The sequence below is a fragment of the Echinops telfairi genome, unplaced genomic scaffold, assembly GCF_000313985.2.
Source record: "Echinops telfairi isolate 266 unplaced genomic scaffold, ASM31398v2 ScPeMD7_3533;HRSCAF=4204_0, whole genome shotgun sequence".
In the NCBI taxonomy this organism is placed as follows: domain Eukaryota; kingdom Metazoa; phylum Chordata; class Mammalia; order Afrosoricida; family Tenrecidae; genus Echinops; species Echinops telfairi.
This window is the reverse complement of record NW_022107431.1, coordinates 96571806-96586028: the sequence shown is the minus strand read 5'-3', so window position 1 is coordinate 96586028 and position 14223 is coordinate 96571806.

Here is a 14223-nt window from a genome sequence, read left to right as displayed (position 1 = left end):
CAGTTTAATAGAACAAAGTATTCTTGCATTGAGGGAGTACTTGAGTGGAGGCCCAATGTCCATCTGCTACCTTAATACTAAATCTATACATATATACACATAGATCTATTTCCATATCTTATATAAATATGTTTACATATGTGCATGCCTGTATTTAGACCTCTATAAATGCCCTTTACCTCCTAGCTCTTTCCTCTGTTTCCTTTGACTTTCCTCATCCCACTATCATGCTCAGCCTTCATTTGGGTTTCAGTAATTCTTCTCGGTTACATTACCCTTGGTCAAGCCCTGCTAGGTCTCCTACACCCTCCTCACCACCGATTTGGATCACTTGTTGTTTGTTAACACCACTACCTTTCCCCCGACATTTACTTTCTGTTGAGCCCTTGGGATCAGCTCCTCTCCCCCTACCCCCCATCAGGGCCCCTTGATAGATTATAAATTGTTATTATTTTCATATCTGCTACCGACCGCTGTCTCCCCCTCTGATTTCTTTTGTTCCTTCCCCTGGATGGAGGTATGTGGTTATGTGCCAATCATTGCAATTGATACCCTTTTCTCCCCACCTCTCCCCGCCTTCCCCGTACACTTTTGGTATCACTATTCCTATTCCTTGGTTTCGTTTGTTGTGAGCTTTCTCTCTTGCCTATAGCTATGTATATGCTCCCGTCTAGTCCAGAGTGGGAAGTAGCACTGGGGTCATGGTAGTGGGGTTGAGGTAGCCTCAAGGAATCAGAGAGATACCAAGGGCTCAAGTAGAAAGCAAATGTTTTGAGAATGATAATGGCAACAAATGTGCTTGACACAATGGATGTATATATGGATTGTGATAAGAGTTGTATGAGCCCCCAATAAAATGATTTTAAATCCTATAAAGTTTTAGAGTTATAGAAGAAGAAAAAAAGAATCAGTTATATTGCATGATCCATCGTGCTCTACTGCACCCTGACTGACTCATCCCCTCCCTGCGACCCATCTGGGGGGATGTTCCACTGTCCACAGATGGGCTATGGGTCTGCACTCCAACCCCCTCATTCTCAACAGTGCGTTTTGGTTGGTTGGTTGGTTGCCCATTGCCCAGTCCGATGGCACCACGTGATCGCACCGGCTGGTGTGCTTCTTCCATGTGGGCTTGTTCCCTCACTGTTGGATGGCCGCTTGTTGAACTTCAAGCCTTTAAGACCCCAGACGCTCTATCCTTTAATTGTAGTCACCATCCTCTGTCTTCACCACATCTGCTTATGCACCATTTTGTCTTCAACGATTGTGTCTGGGTGTATGAGGGATGGGAGGGGTGGGTATGAGCATCACAAAATGCCATTTTGTTAGAACAAAATGTTCTTGTTCTTGTATTGAGGGAGGGTATGAGCTGAGGCCCAAGCTCCGTCTGCAGCCTCAGTGTATTGCCTTTTACATATATGTACGTAGGCCAATACCTCCATTTTTGTGGATTAATATATTTACATAAGTATACACATCTACTAATACCTCTATCTATAACTTTGCTTCCTAGAACTTATATCTTTCCTTTGGCCTCCTCCTACCCACCATTACTTTCCCCCTTCTTCCACCTCTTAGTACTTCCTCTTAGCTAGATTGATGTTGCGCTAATACTCACAGGATCTCTACACCCTCCTAGATGTTGATTTCAATTCCCTAGTTGTTCCGATGTTCATGGTGCTGTCCACTCACCATACCCTTCTCCCCACCTCCTTCTTCCCCCTAGACCCTCCGGGGCCATTGGCCCATTGCTTTGCCCCCAAGCTTCCTTCCCATGTCCGTCCCATGTAAGTAGGGAAACCAGCATTGTCTAGTGCGAACAATAGGAAAATACAAAGTTGAAAAAAGAAAAGGAGAGAAAAAACCCCTACATAGATCCAGGTCTGTCCTCTGGCCCCCATAAGTCCCTCCCCCCGGTCCTGGGGGAGATTCTAGGGGGATCCTCCTAGCACAAAGTCTATTCTTGGGGCTCCTCAGGGTCCCTGTGGATCGGCTTCACTCCAATTGCTGATCTGTTATGCTCCCTTCCTGGTTTGTCCCACTGCATGGGATTCAGTCCACACTATCTCCCTGCCACATGTCCCCATTATTGTTTCTGTGTCCGAAGGCTCCAGTTAGGGGATAAGAAGTCTTGAGTTGTTGGCAGTCCCACAGTCCTCTCTCTGTCTTAGCAGCTCAGTGTAGGGACATCCTCCTCCAGGCCTGGTGTGCCTATAAGTAGTCTTGGCCGACTGTCCCTTTCCCTTTTTCTTTCTTGGTCTGCTTCCATGTGAGCATAGTAAGTTGATTCCTTTCTCCCACCTGAAAGTCTAGTGTCATTCTCTGTGGTACACACGTCCAGGCCGGGGGTCAGCCTTGCTCTGGTTGGGGCCGGCCCTGTAGTCCAGTCTTTTCATGCGCTCCTCCACGCATTACATTGGCCTCCTGGTTTGGTGAGCCGTGGTGGGGTCTGTATGCTCACTCCAATTCTGTGGAGACACAACCAATACTCTCCCCTTGGGTGGGCTAGTGCCCTGTTCCCCCCATCTCATCATCTAAGTTTCTCCCCACCCCCATTCTCCCTACTCCTTCCTCCTTTCCCATTCTTTCTGTTGGATTCACATGTACCTCCCTGGGTTTGGTCTGACCTCCCCCTGACTGCCTGTGCTTCCACCCATATATTGTGAGATAAGTGCCTTTTCTTCTAATCCTACTGTGCTGATTATACTTAACTCAGGGGACCCATGTTATACTTGTCCTTTTGTGATTGGCTGACCTCGCTTAGCATGATTTCTTCCAACTCTACCCATGAAACTACGTGTTTCATGTGATCGTCCGTGCTTTTTAGTGCTGCTTAGTACTCCATTGTGTGTATGTGCCAGAGTTTACTAATCCACTGTCTATCGATGGAAATTTAGGTTGTTTCCAACTCTTTGCGATTATGAATTGTGCCGCAATAAACATTGGAGTGCACTTGACTGGTCGTATTTTATTTCTTATCTCCTCTGGGCATATGCCCAGTAGAGGGATGGCTGGGTCATAAGGTAGATCAATTTCCATTTTACTTAAGTAACACCAGATCACTTTCCACAGTGGCTGTACATATCTACACGACCACCAGCAGTGGAGGAGGGTTCCTACTTCACCGTAGCCCCTCCAACATTAGTTGCTCTCTGATTTTCTGAATTGGGCTAGCCTCAGGCGTGTTACATGGTATCTTGTGATTGTTTTAATTTGCATTTCTCTTATGGCTAATGACCGGGAACACTTTCTCATGTGTTTATTGACCATACGGGTCTCCTGCCTAGTGAAATTTCAGTTCTTTTGCCTACTTCCACAGGGGGCTAACTTTTTTCTTGTTTTTGCAGGCAAGGAGGGTGTTGTAGATTTTAGAAATGAGCCCTTTGTCTGATGTGTCATTTCTAAATTCCTCTCCCAGTCTGTGGGTTGTCTTGTCACCCTCTTGGTGAAGTCTTTCGAGGTGCACAGGTGTTTTATTCTTATTAAATCCCACTTGCTGATTTCCAGTTCACCTGTGTGTGTACCCTTCCCTATTGCAGTGAGCCTATGTATTCCCTGGGTCAGTGATCTTAGGCTAATCCCGATTCCTTCCTTGATGGTTCTAATGGTTTGGGGTTTTACTTCTAGGTCTGTGATCTATCTACCTTGAGTTCTTGTGTGGGGGGCAAGGTAAACATCATGTTTCATTTTTCTACATGCGGATATCCATTGTTTCTGGCACCACTTGTTAAAGAGAGCATCTGCTTCCCACTTGATTCTTTGGGGGCCCTTCTTGAAGATCAGTTGTCTGTATGCTGATGGTTTTACTTCTGGGCTTTCTGTTCATTTCCATTGGTCTGAGTATCTATCATTATGCCAGTACCATGCTGTTTTGATCACCATGGCTATGTAGTAGGTGTTAAAATCAGGTAAAGCAAGCCCTCCAACTTTGTCCTTCTTCTTGAGTTCTCTGCTAATTCTGAGCTTCTTCCCTCTCCATATGAAATTGGTGGTCAGTTTTTCCAATTCTTTGAAAAAGGTTGTTGGTATTTGAAACAGAATAGTGTTAAACTTATAAAGTGGTTTGAGTAAGATTGACATATTTACTATGTTGAGCCTTCCAATCCATGAGTATGGTATGCTCTTCCATTTGTGGAGGGCTCTTTTGATTTCCTGTAGTAGAGTCTTGTAGTTTTCCTTGTATAGGTCTATAGGTGATTTTTTTTTTTTAATAAATATATTCCTGGGTATTTCAATTTGTGCTTGGCTATTGTGAAGGGAACTGCCTTGATCTCCTCTTCCATAGTCTTGTCCAATGTATATAACAAAGCAATCGACTTTTGTTTGTTGATCTTGTAGCATGTCACCCTTCCATATTCTTTTTTTTTTTCCATTTCTCTTCTTTTTTTTAAAAACATTTTATTAGGGGCTCATACAACTGTTATCGCAATCCATACACACATCAATTGTGTAAAGCACATTTGTACATCATTCTCAAAACATTTTCTCTCCACTTAAACCCCCGACATTAGGTCCTCATTTTTCCCCTCCCTCCCCGCTCCCCCCTCCCTCATGAGCCCTTGATAGTTTATAAATTGGTATTTTGTCCTATCTTGCCCTGTCCGACGTCTCCCTTCACCCGCTTTTTTGTTGTCTGTCCCCCAGGGAGGAGGTCACATGTAGATCCTTGCAATCGGTTCCCTCTTTCCTACCCACTCTCCCTCTACCCTCCCTGTTTCGCCACTCACCCCACTGGTCCTGTAGGGCTCCTGCGCCCTGAATTCCCTGTATTTTCAGTTTCTATCTGTACCAATGTACATCCTCTGGTCTAGCCAGACTTGCAAGGTCGAATTCGAGTCATGGTAGTGGGAGCGGGGAGGAAACATTTAGGAACTAGAGGAAAGTTGTATTTTTCATCGTTGTTACATCGCACCCTGACTGGCTCATCTCCTCCCCGAGACCCCTCTGCAAGGGGATCTCCAGTGGCCTACTAATGGGCTTTGGGTCTCCACTCCGCACTCCCCCCATCATTCACTATGGTAAGATTTTTTGTTCTGATGATGCCTTATACCTGATCCCTTCAACACCTCGTGGTTGCATAGGCTGGTGTGCTTCTTCCATGTGGGCTTTGTTGCTTCTGAGCTTAATGGCCGCTTGATTACCTTCAAGCCTTTAAGACCCCAGACGCTATACTTTTTGATAGCCGGGCACCATCAGCTTTCTTCGCCACATTTGCTTATGCACCCATTTGTCTTCAGTGATCCGTTTGACACCCGTGATCACACAGGTTGATATGTTCTTCCATGTGGGCTTTGTTGCTTCTGAGCTAGATGGCCACTTGTTTACCTTCAAGCTTTTAAGACCCCAGACGCTATATCTTTTGATAGCCGGGCACCATCAGCTTTCTTCACCAAATTTGCTTATTCGCCCACTTCCATATTCTTCTATCACTGTAAATACTCCTATTGTGGAGCTTTTGGGATTCTCAATGTACAGAATCATGTCGTTTGCAAAGAGCAATAGTTTCACCCTCTGTTCTCCCAGGTGGATACCTTTAATATCCTTCCACCTCCAGTACAATATTAAATAGAAGTGAGGACAAGGGACATCCTTGTCTGGTCCCTTTTTCAATGGGATTGTTTGTCTTTTCTCCATTGACTATGATGTAGGCTATTGGCTTCTCATAGATAGCTTGTATTAGTTTGAGGAATTTTCCTTCCATTACTATCTTCACGAATGCCTTAGTTAGGAATGGGTGTTGGATGTTGTCAAATGCTTTTTATGCATCTATCGATATTATCATATGGTTCTTATACTTTTTCTTATCAATGTGGTGTATAATATTGATGGATTTTCAGATGTTAAACCCTCCCTGTGGAACTGATTACAAGGATCTACATGCAACCTCCTCCCTGGGGGACGGACAACAGAAAAGTGGGTGAAGGGAGATGTCGGACAGGACAAGATATGACAAAATAATAATTTGTAAATCATCAAGGGTTCATGAGGGAAGGAGGAGCGTGGGGGGAGGGGCAAAAATGAGGAGCTGATGCCAGGGGCTTAGGTGGAGAGCAAATTTTTGAGAGTGATAAGGGCAATGAATGTACACGTGCTTTGCACAATTGATGTATATATGGATTGTGATAAGAGTTTTATGAGCCACTAATAATACGATTGAAAAAAAAAAACACCCCTCCCTGCATCTCTGGGGTGAATCCTACTTGATCATGATGGATGATACATTTTATATACTTTTTTGTTCTATTGGCCAATATTTTGTTAAGGATTTTTGTATCTATGTTCATTAGACAGATCAGTCTGTAGTTCTCTATACCTGTAGGGTCTTTACCCTGTTTGGGTATCAAAGTTATACTGGCTTCGTAGAATGAGTTTTGGAGTTTGCCATTCTTTTCTATGCTCTGGAATACTTTGCGGAGGAGCAGTGTCAACTCTTCCCTGAATGCTTGGTGTAATTTCCCTGTGAAGCCGTCTGGTCCTGAGCTTCCTTGTATGTGACTGGGGCTTTTTTTGTTTGTTTGTTTGTTTATAGCTTCTTAATAACCATATCTATTTCTTCTTTCACCCTGGGTTTGTTGAGTTTCTTGACCTCTGTCTTGGATAATAGGGTGGGCCAATCACTGACCACAGTAGTGGTTTCAGTGGTGGTGGCCTGCTGGGGCAGCTCAGGCCGGTGAGCCAAGGCGTCCTAAGGATTAGATCTCATGGGTGCCAGCTCAGGACAGATGCGTGAGGGGGCGGTGGTGTCCCAAGGGGGTCCTCTCACTCACCAGAATCCTTCCACTATGCCGCCTGGACACCAGACCCACACCAAAGAGCTCTCAGTATGTGCTGCTTACCTGAGCACCATCTTCTTGACCAATCCTCTACTTCTATCTTAATAGATAATCTGGCAGGGTAGAGGATTCTTAGGTAGATGTTTTTTCTTTCAGCTTTTGGAAGATGTTATTCCACTCTCTACTGCTCGTTATAGTTTCTTCCTATAGTTCTAAGCATATTCTTACGGTGCTAAATTTCATGTGGGCTGAATTGTCCCTTCCGTGTGACTCTTCATTTGGGCATGTCCAATTGACTACAAATGGGCTTTGGGTCTCCTCTGACTCCTCTCCTTCACATCAATATAGTTGTTTGTTTTTGGTCTGATACCTGATACCGTCGACACCTCATGATCACACAGGCTGGTGTGCTTCTTCCATGTAGGTGGTGTTGCTTCCCTGTTAGATGGCCGTTTGTTTAACTTCAAGCCTTGAAGACTCCAGACTCTATATATTTTAATAGCTGGACATGATCAGCTTTCTTCACCACTTTGCTTATGCACCCACTTTTTCTCAGTGATCGTACTGGGAGGATGAGTATCACACAGTGCCAGGTTATTAGAACAGTGTTCGTGTCTTGAGGAAAGACTTAAGTAGAGGCCCAAAGTCCATCTGCTACCTTAATACTTTAACATATAAATATATGTATATAGACCAATGTCCCTATCGTTATCAGTATATTTATTTATACGTACACCTCTCTATATAGATTTTGTTTCCTAGTTATTTCCTCTATTGCCTTTTACTTTTCTCCTGCCCCACTATCATGTACACCCTTCATTCGACTCTCAAAAATTCTTCTTGGCTACTGTGTTAAACAGGGTTCTCTAGAGAGATAAAACCACATTGCTGATAATTTAATATATTTATTTATAAAGATAATTATATATATAACACAATAAATGAACTGTTAAATGATATACCGATAGATATATAATACAAGAAAAGAACAGTTACATTATAAAGCAGTACAAATGGCTCAGTGCAACTCACTCCCGTGAGAGAGAGTTGTGAGACACTAGCAGTCCTTCAAGTCTCGTCTGCTGCCAGGTCTTCCTCTATATATAGAGAGAGCTAGGCTATCTCAGCACAGCAGCCAATCACAAGGCAGGTCACCAACTGTCAGCCAGGTCACCAACCGCCAGTCCCCAGCTCCAAAGATGGCTTAAAGGGGCCTCAACTTACAGCGACACAGTTCACAGGCTAGACGTCTCACAGGTAGTGTAGCCTGTAAATTGAAGCACAGAACAAGAAAGGCAGCCACACACTGGTCCAATGATCAAAGAGTAAGAAACAAGAAAGGCGAGCCTCACCGAGCCATTTATCTCTCCACCCTTCAGTTAATCCCACTTGTGTTTATCGGCCAGGCTGGCACAATAAACTATCTCAGCTACATTACAATTGATCCAACCCCACCAGGCTTTCTATACCCTCTATATGCCATCGATTTTAGTTCCATTGTTGTTCCCTTGTCCCTGAGTTTATTTGCTTTCTGCCCCCTTTCCCCCACCTCCTCCTCTCCCATGTCCCCCTGGAAACATCATTCCTATTGCTTTCTCTTCAGGGTCGTTTATCCTGCCTATCTTATATAGATAGATGTATAAAATAAATAAATAAAGTAAAAAGAAGTCCTATAAATAGTTCCAGGTCTATCTGCTGACTTTTATGGATATCTTCCAACCAAGTCTGATGATGTGCCAAGTACTATCCCTGAGTCAGAAGTCTATTGGGGGGATTCCTCGGCGACTTTATGACTTTGCTCCCCTTGCTGTTGTGTTGTGCTCCCATCTTGTGTGAGGGGGCGGAGTGGGAGGGGTCAGACCCGACTCACTTTCTGCACTGTGTCTCCAGTGTTGTCCCCTGTAGCTCTTGTGGGTCAGTGATCACACTTCATGTCTTGTGTTGGGGCCAGCCCTACTCCTCTGTGTGCATTGACTGCTCAGAGCAGGAATGTTGTCATTGAGGTCTGTTGGACCAAGATGAAGTGTTATCTATCTGTCTATATCTATCTGTCTGTCTGTCTGTCTGTCTATCTATCTATCTCTATCTCCCTTTCTCGCTCGCTCTCTCTTTCCCTTTTAGTTTGCTTCCATTTTGACCACATTAGTTTTAACTAACAAAAGCCTATGGGAAGGAAAAGCTAGCTAGTAGAAATTCTACTTGATTCCCAAATTAATAGGATACTTTGTCTGATAGAGTTCCATAGAGTTCCTGAGCACACACAGACACACACACAAGCAGGAGAAGGAAACTATAGGGCATTGATTGCAGAACATATAAACTATTTTTGCATATTTTTCTCCAATGGGCATTCTTTTATTTTCCTTAGGTTTATGTATCTCAGAAAAAGGGTCTAAGGCTGTGTGACAACATACCATTATTTCATAAGCTAGCCTCTTCAATTGATTCAAAACCTATATTCATGTCAAGATTATTAGGTCAGCTGTAAACTCGCATCTTTGATATTCACCTTCTCACCACCCAGTGTCATGCCACCCAAAGGTCATAACACAACTGCCTCAGGAAAGATGCTTTTGAAACGCACTGTAATATTATATCTAATAAATGCAATGAACTTAGCATAATAAACAGATGGCTAAATTGAGTTTTCCCCATTGATATCTATTTTATTTCCAAGTATTATTGTCAAATTCACGTTTATATTTGACAGTAATAAATTTGCAGATTATACAAAACAGTTTTGGGGTGTGTTTTTTTTTTCATTTTGTTGAAACAGCCATAGTTATTGTAATTCCAGCCCACTAAGTAAATAGCAATAAAGAAGTGGTTTTAGTTTATATTAACGATGGAAAGTTAAAATTACTACATTCTCTTATTGAAGTAGGGGTAAATTGTAATTCGAACTTGAATGTCAACCAAATAAAATGCAAATTTATTTTTAATATAGCAAGTGCCCTGCTAGCTTGATACCTGCAAAGTAAGCATAGATTTCTTCATCTTTATTATTCCCATTCCTGAGCTAATATAAAGATGCAGTGATACAGATGTGTGTCATCCTCAAAGAACCTAATGTGAATAAATAGCTGAAGCTTTAAGAGAATTTATAAGACACAAATATCAACATCTACTTGAAGAATGACTGTACTGGTTTCACTCTGTAGGAATGTTGAGAATTCACAGTATTCCAAAATGTCACTAGTATTAATAATTACACTTAAAGTATTGAGTTGTTTAATATAGCATAGAACAAACACCAAAAAATAACGGATAATTGATTTCACAAATATTAAATTCAAGACATTAGAAATAAGTGTTTTATCTAAATGATTACATACTTAATTGACTAATATTAACTGATTTTTCACGTTATTTGGTGATCATCTGGAAGCAGCATTGCACCAATCACATAACCAAATAACCACGAGACCACCCATTTGTCAGATTTGGTCAGATTCCAGCCCTCCAAGCATAAAGAGTAGAAACACCCACCTGACACTTAGGTCAGTGTGAAGGAGAGTGGTCAGAGGGCCAAATGCATGTGAGTTTACGGATAAATGGCGTTTTTGACAACATGGTGTGATACTGATATGGCGTGGTATTTCCAAAAGTATGTATTTGATGCTTAGTTTCCAGTCTGCTATGTATGAGAACTGTTGCTCATATTTCAGGACACCCACAGATAGATGCAGTGTACATATACCTATCAAGAACCAAAAACTAAAACTTTTAAAATCATGATTATGGAGTGTAGTATAGTTTAATGTTATATTTTCATGCCATGTCATTTTGAAGAATGGACAAAAGCTAAAATGAAGTAAAATACTTTAAAATGTATGAAATACTCTAAAAGTCTTTTGTCTTAGGAAAAATAAAAAGGAAACTGAGAATACCATTCCTCCCTTGCTACCCTGCTTCATATATAAAGTTGGTATTTCCCATGAATTTTTCTATGTATCGCACTCACTGCCATTCAATTGACTCCGATTCAGCAACCATGTAGGGCAGGTTAAAACTGTCCCTTTAGATTTCCAAGATTGTTAACTCTTTGGGGAAATAGAAAGCCTTATGTGTCTCCCACAGAGAGGCTCGCGGTTTGAACTGATGACCTTGCAGTCCAACATGTAACCATCAAGGCAAGATGCATTAAAATCGTCCCAAACCTCGCTTGTAGGTGCCCTTAGTTTAATCAGCTAAACTGCAAACAAGGCAAGACTACCTTGTCATGTTTGTTTCTCTGAAGATAAGTTTTTTTTTTTTTTTAACATTTTATTAGGGGCTCATACAACTGTTATCCCAATCCATACACACATCAATTGTGTAAAGCGTATTTGTACATCATTTCTCAAAACATTTTCTCTCCATTTAAACCCCTGACATTAGGTCCTCATTTTCCCCTCCCTCCCCGCTCCCCCCTCCCACATGAGCCCTTGATAGTTTATAAATGGGTATTTTGTCATATCTTGCCCTGTCCGACTTCTCCCTTCATCCACTTTTCGGTTGTCTGTCCCCCAGGGAGGAGGTCACACACAGTTCCATGTAATCGGTTCCCTCTTTCCTACCCATTCTCCCTTTACCCTCCCTGTTTTGCCACTCACACCACTGGTCCTATAGGGCTCATCCATCCTGGATTCCCTGTATTTTCAGTTCCTATGAAGATAAGTTATTATGGTGAAGTTTTCATGACTGGTTTTGGGGAAAGTGGTTTATGTGTGTGACATAGTTTGCAAATCTTGATAGAAACAAATGTTGTGTTACCTATATATTCTTTTAGAATATTCTTTTGTCAAATACATCTCTATTTAGAGCTAAGACTAAAATAATCTGGAACATATGTTGGAATAGATGTCAGATTACCTAATTATTTCCCATTCTTTAGAAAAGTCAGGCACAAATCAACAAGAAAAGAGAAAAACAAGTATTTTTATTTCTGAGGTTTGAAATGGACTTTGAATAAGCATACTTAATGGAACTTACCATTCTGTTTACAACTAAACCGTTCTGTTTGCAATACTACGTGACTATCGATGATATCCATGTCAGGGATTTTAGACCACATTTTATTCTGAAATAGTCTATTTATGGATTATATAAGTCTGTAAATTTAAATTCATGACTTAGACTAATATCTGTATATATATATAATGTGCACATATATTTATACATAGATCTGTGTTACAAGATAAAGGGCTTATTTTGCCTTTTTTCCAGATTATCTACATTACTACTAATACTGTAGTCCAAAGAAAATAATCTGCCTTCTCTTTGAAACTAAGAAATAATTATCTCCACTCTTAGCCTTCTGGGCTTTTTTAAATGTAGGAATAAGATTGATTTAATATGTATTTAGTAGACGACTGAAGGTTAGTGAATAAATTATTAGATTTAAAAGAAAAAAAATTTTTAACAAGCTCACTGCCATTGAGTCGATGCGGACGCACTGAAACCTTCCAGACCGGGTAGAACTTCTCCGGTGAGTTTCTGAAAGTTTAACAATTTGCAGGTGTAGAGAACCTCGTTTTTCTCCCATGGAGCTGGTAGTTTTGAACACAGACCCACAGTTAGCAGCCCAACATGTAACCCTTACACAAAAGGTATATACATTTCCAGAGTCAGATTAGTACTCAAAGGTAAATTTGAGTGCAACTTTATAATAAATAAAATTGCCCTACCTTTTCTCTAATAACCAATACTTCATGTGTTATAATAGCCAAGGTTTCATTATGTTTACACCTTCCTGTAATATCGCTGGAGCCCTGATGATGTAGTAGTTATGCTTTGGGCTGCGATCTGTAAGCTCAGCAGTTTGAGACCACGAGCCACACCGTGGGTGAAAGACGAGACTTTCTACCCCTATAAACAGTTACAGTCTTGAAACCCACATGGGCAGTTTGACCCTGTTCTATAAGATCACTATAAGTTGGCATTGACTCATGGCACTGTGTTTGTTTGGTTTGGTCAATAGTCCTACAGGGTCTCTCTGAGTCGGCATTAACTTGATGACTGAACGTGAGGGATAATATCCCTATGTCGGTAATTTTAGCCACTTATGCCTTCATACTCTGTTACAGCCATTGAAACCTACTCCAATAGCACAAAATGGAAATGCCATTGTCTGCACTGATACATAGCAAATAACATTGCCTGTCACCATCACAGTCATCTTTAACAACAATGATATTGCGCTGACCTGCTCAAATTAAGAGAACTTAGACCTCTTCCATGAAAGAGAATTGAAAATATATACAGACACTCCATATCATGCTTAGTAAATGTTCAGTTGTCCTTGGAATAAGGTGTCAAAATTTAAGATTATTTTATCATGAGTATATAATCTTTTAAACAATATAATCTGACTATATAACCTTTTTCTTTCATAATTGTGTGATGTAATCATATAATTGTAAGAAATAGCCTATTTTTCCCACTACAAAGGGGTTGTTTAATTTGGTACATGTATATTATAAGGAATGTAAGCCCCAGATAAAATTCAGTGTTTAGAAAGCACTTTAGGAACACACAGGTTTTATAAAGGGAAGTACTGGCTATAAAGGATGAAGCTAACCATTTGGGACAATTCTGCACCTCTAGAATGCTTGTTTTTTGTGCTCAAAATTGGCCTAATAGTAAAAAGAATTCTGTAGTTCTGTATGCCAGTACTCAACATTGAAATGTGACTTTATTATAACCTGGATTACTTTTGAAGTACATCTAGTTTTCCATGTGTATCATTTTTCTATTTATTCCCCTGCATAGCCTAGCTTCATTTTATTTAAGATAAAGATAAAAACAAAATTTTTGTTTTTTAGAAGTTATACTTTGTCATCTAATGCTACTAACTGACTTTCTCTCCAAAAGCATTTTATATTTTCCTCATTGATGCCAAAAGAAATTTTTTTAATTTTAAGTTTGTTTTTATTATTTTATTGGGAACTCTTACAGATAAAACATTCCATTGTTCAATCATATCAATCAGTATTGTACATTGCTACCACATCAGTTTCAAAACATTTTCTTTCTTCTTGAACTCCTTCATATCAGCTCCCTTTATACCCTCCCTCCCCCACCCTACCTCCTAGGAACTATTATTTATTTTTCCTGTAATAGGTGTCTGTTTCTTTCCCCATATCTTACACAATCCAATATATCCACCCACATACAATCCTTTTGTTTGATCCCATCGAGTGGTGTTATACAATCACCCATGCTGTCCCTCCCTATTCCTCCCTTTCCCATCCACCTCTTCCTATACCCTCAGGTACCCATTACTCTTGTTACTGTTTCTGATGGGTTTTCTATATTGATTTTCATGTACCAAATGATCCTAAATATACAAATGAACATAGGCAAATTTAACATGTTTAATGAGGTAAAAGAAATAAGAACCATAGTAGTAAGGGGAGGAAATATTAAAAAATGAGGAGAGTTATGTAGTTCATTAGTGCTATACCAT